The sequence below is a fragment of the Ptychodera flava genome, unplaced genomic scaffold, assembly GCF_041260155.1.
Source record: "Ptychodera flava strain L36383 unplaced genomic scaffold, AS_Pfla_20210202 Scaffold_38__1_contigs__length_1544198_pilon, whole genome shotgun sequence".
Lineage (NCBI taxonomy): Eukaryota > Metazoa > Hemichordata > Enteropneusta > Ptychoderidae > Ptychodera > Ptychodera flava.
The window spans coordinates 1,400,001-1,405,449 of NW_027248360.1; positions in this window are offsets into that span (position 1 = coordinate 1,400,001).

Consider the following 5,449-nt stretch of genomic DNA (forward strand, 5'->3'; position numbering starts at 1 on the left):
AAAGTGGGAGGGGTAATTTCAGTTTGGTCGAATAAGAGGGATCGAGACCAGAATTTAACATTTAAACTTGAAACATGTTTAATGGCTGACAAGATGTGGACTAGTGTTAATCAAAGTAAAGTGTAAAAGGAAATGTTTTATATCCCGGACACAATGAAAAACATTACGACTGGAAACTGTACCCCCAGTTGAGAATAGTAATGCCCACAGCGATGGAGAACACTTATCCTTGAGCTGAGAAAACCAGACCATCATTTCGAAATAGAGCTGCAGATTCGAGAAGCTCGTTCAAAATAGCTAGGTACACCCCGTAAAGGGGTGGTTTCGAGTTTTGAGGGCAGATTTCGCCTCCTTCATATAGAAATCGTACGTTTGTTTTTCCAGGAGAACACACCATTTGACACAAATTTGCATGTAAAGGGGTCGCCAGTAAGCACGTGTCAAATCTGGCATAAGAAACAATATGAAATGTTGGGTAAAGCCAGTCTAAAATAAACTGATTTGAACTTTTGTGTTTTGTAATTTATACCACTGCAGTAACATTACCTTTTTTTGACAACATCACACAATGTAATACGTTTTGAAACTGAATACTCCGACGTATTCTGTGTCTCCTTTGCTAAAAAATACGGTATGCCGATTACCATGTAAGGAGATGATGACGTCAAGACAGATTTGTAGTGCGTTTGGTCCTGGATGGTGCACGAAGTTTTGTCAAGGTAGCTTGTGTATTTATTTACTAAATGGGAGAGATTAGGGTCGATCTAAAAGAAGGCTGAAGAATGTTATGATACTCTAAGCGAGCTGAACTCTAACGCGAATGGTTGGATAATTTGGAGGATGTCTAGAATGATCTCGTCTCATTAAGATTATTTGGCGGTCAGTATTGAATTACAACTGCGTCACAAGTTTGAAATGAGTAGTTCCGTTCCGTCGAACGGTCAACGAATGATATTTTAGAAATCTGGAGACATGGCACATCGCATTTTTATTTTAGTATTTTATATTTTACAAAAGATTTAAGAAGCAATGATTTTGTCGAAAATTCTGAAAAAATACAGGAAGATTTGATCGCGAACACATTTTCACTTGGGGTCAACTAGCCCTGCGTACGATGCTGTGTGTTCCGCTACAGCTAATCGCCCCGCTCACCACAGCCCTGCAAAGACCCGTACGTAGGGTCGGTGACTTCAAATCCATTTTGGGACTTGACGTAAAAAGCCAAATTACTGCCGAAATTCAGCGTTCTTGGGCCCAAGTCGTATCCCAGCCTACCTCAGATACTCGATCGCTTCCAAAATGACAGTCTTTTATTCACTTCTCGTGAATAACCGTCGATGTCGGCAACTCTCTCGCTAGCCCTGCGTACGATGCTGTGTGTTAGCTGTAGCACATAGCATCGTACGCAGGGCTAGGGGTCAACACGGGGTCGCAGCCATGTTGCCTCAAAACTTATTTCTGTCTGCACTCAAAACTCAAAAATGTCGGATATGAACCTGAAAAATCGATGCAATTTTGTCAAACTTCGGCGAAATTTCAGCCTTTAGACAAAATTTCATCTAGGTAAGGTAAATTTACTGAAATTTGATCGACAAATAATCCTGAGCTTGAACGTGACAGCTCGCCTTCTCCGGGAAGTCAAGCATCCAGCTGCCCATACACAGTTGTCCATATGGCCAGGTTTATGAGATTGTTTTCAAGCGACGGCGGCAGACCGTACGGGGCTCTGGATATGAACCTACCGCCGGTGTAGCTGTGTAATAACTGTTGCATTGTTTTTAGTGCCCACGGACGAAGTCCTGGGGGAGTTATAGGGTTTGGTCATGTCAGTCCGTCCGTCCGTCCGTTCACGCAGATATCTCAGACATGCCCTGGTCAATTTCTTTCAAACTTTGCACAAGAATAGTACCCAACCCCATACAGATGCACGTCGATTTGTTTCACAATGCGATCGAATTTGGCCGTGTTAGAGGACTTTTTAGTTTAGACCTCCATAGACTCCCATGTATAAGGCAGTTCTCATAGACTCCCATGTATAAGGCCAAAAAAAATAAAAATTTAATTTCTCATCGTATTCATATTGCCTAAAGGATGCAGTGACACAGTTTTTTGTCCCCACGGATAAAGTCCAGGGGACTTATAGATTGGGTCATATCCGTCCGTGAGTCCATCAGTGAGTCCATCGGTTCAGGCAGATATCTCAGACATTTTGACAAAATATCATGTGACCTTGGTGACCTTTGACCTCAAATATACATTATTGTCCATAACTCAGTAACCACAAGTGCTAACCTTTCATATTTGGTATGATGGGACACCTTATGATGCCACATATTGTACCCATTATTTATGCGCATATCTAATTTTGAGCGAGCCAATAGAGCTAGAGGTCTGATTTTTGGTATATAGGGATAAGTTAACAATATAATTTGTTTGACAAAAGGTCACGTGACCTCAATGACCTTTGACCTCAAATATACATATTTGTCCACAACTCAGTAACCACAAGTGCTACACCCTTCATATTTGGTATGATAGGACACCTTATGACACCATATATTGTACCTCATTAATTATGCGCATATCTTATTTTGAGCGAGCCAATAGAGCTAGAGGTCTGATTTTTGGTATATAGGAATAACTTAGCAATACAATTATTTTGACAAAATGTCACGTGACCTCAATGACCTTTGACCTCAAATATATATATATTTGTCCACAACTCAGTAACCACAAGTGCTACACCCTTCATATTTGGTATGATGGGACACCTTATGACACCACATATTGTACCTCATTAATTATGCGCATATCTAATTCTGAGCAAGCCAATAGAGCTGGATGTCCGATTTTTGGTATATAGGTAACTATAGGGTAGAAATCTAAATATGCCCATCTAAATATTAGACATCTACCATCGAGAACAAAAGAAATTTGCTGTAATTTGAATATTTAAGGAGTTTAAGCAATTTCCACTATAAATAAAGAACCCCTGCCTCAAACTCCACAAAAGTTGCTAGACATATTTTGCCGTTGCCATGCCATTGCTTCGTTAATAACCAGTTAATCAAATGCCTCATTGACAGGAGGAAATTCAAGACCATATTTGAATAGTAGTATATATTGTCCTCAAAATTACTCTATCACGGCCCAAGTACTCATTGCCTTCAGCAATACTGCCTTGTTATTATTATTATTATTATTATTATTATTATTATTATAAACTTTATTTCGGACTTAAAAGTCCATATAAATGTTGTGAAATGTTATTACAGACTCTTTGAAGAATTAATTGTTCTCTTGCATACTGGTTGAAAAGAAAAACAATCAGTCAAACAAAAAGAAGCTTATTCCAAACCTTAACTATATCAGACTTGAAGTACAATAAGTCACATGTACGTACAATTGTATTACTACTATTCAAAGTCGCTCTCTCAAACCATAAATCTTTTACGCATTTGAGCGTCAAAGTTATTGATACTATTAGATACAACATTGAACTCGCACTACTCCGTTTTTCATAACCCAATAAGAGTCGTGCAGCATTGTTGTATGCAACTTTCAATTTACGCATAACAGCCACGGAGTAATTACTCCAGAGTGGTCCTCCATATAGCTGGTAACAATACGCTTTAAATAGAACACACTTAACATGAAACGTACACTTGCAGAAATTTCTCATCAACATATTTGCTGAAAAAGTAAAGATATCTCGTCTGTCGCTCGATGTCATCGTCATCTCTAAAGCGATCAGATAAGACAACACCAAGGTATTTTTTCTTAGAAACAACTTCTAATTTAACACCGTTGAGATACACAGAAGGAATTTTACACATCCTACTGTGATTAGGAAAATACACGTGCAGTTAGTCTTTTTGCTATTAAAAATGATGTCATGTACACCACCATAGCAAGTGCAAACATCTATCAATTTCTGTGTACCTTTTGCAGAAGGACTAATTAAGCAGATATCATCTGCATACAGTAAGTGATTTACAAAAACACCACCGATATTACAGCCTGTATTCGAATTTGTTAAGAGAATACTCAAGTCGTCCATATAAACATTAAAAAGCTTAGGTGACAGTATACCACCTTGCTTGACACCATTTGTCACAGTAAAGCTATTCGTAGTAAGAGCACCCAAGCGAATAGCAATAACTTGAGTTCTATACCAACAAACAAGGAATCTAACTATAAAAACAGGAATATTACGCTGAATTAACTTTTTGAAAAGTGTCCAATGGTTAACTCTGTCAAAGGCCTTAGAGGCATCCATGAAGGTAATAAATACATTGCTGGCATAACTTCTGTAAAAATGAATTATTTCCTTAAAATTAAAAACACATATCAGTGGAGTGACCTGATTTGAAACCAAACTGGTAGTCTGTCGTCCCAAGATATGATTCAATATGACGCAATATTACTAACTCAAGAATTTTAGAAGTAACAGTACAGAGAGCAATAGGACGATAGTTGTTCTTGTCAGTTATGTCACCATTTTTATCTTTGATGATAGGAACTAGAATAGTGTTCGAAAGTCTTTCGGGGCAAACTACATGAACTAACATGGCTAAAGCACATACTGAGCAGAGTTGAAACTTTACTGCTGGCGTACATAAAGTGTTCGGATGAAAGAAAGTCAGAAACAGGACTTTTGTTAGCCTAGAGGTTGGCAATAGCATCACGAATATCACCAGGGAAGATAGTGAAATTATCTCCCAGAGTACAGTTGTCAATAGCATCATATACAAATTTCTTATCCTTAGTATTGTTTACACTGTTATAAATGTCACAATAACGGTTACGCCACATTTGAACAATGTCTTCATCACCTGAGCAGCCATTAATATTATTTGGTCTAGACATGTGATTTAATTCCAAAATTTCTTACATTACCAGAGGAGAGATTAGTCGCCATGGCATCAGCTTTCATCTGTTCCTCATTACGGCGGCACAGCCGCAAAGCATACTGAAACGCGCATGTGTACGTCGTTTAGGTCATACAATGGACCACTCCTAGGCTTCCCAGAATCACGCCAAAGCTTAAAAGAATCACGCGCAATAGAATGGACCTCTTTCACATGGACATTCCATCCTATAATATTACAATCCTTACTGTGAGTTTTTGACATAATATGAGTGCCAGCAGCGAAAAGACTGTTGATAATATTGTCATAGAAACTACAATTACTCTTTGCGTGCATAGGATTTTTGCAATGGATATCTTTACAGCACTATGCCTCTGTAGGAATGGTGATATCAGATAGGAGCCTATCAGTAATATTAAAGTAAATATCACGCTGCTTTTTGCTGATCCTAGCCCAATTCACCCGAGAATCTGCTTCGCTTTCATCACTATGACTACTCTGACATGAGGGTAAGACGCCAATATCGCACACAACACTAAGTGGAAGATGGTCAGATGATATCACATCATACATAATAT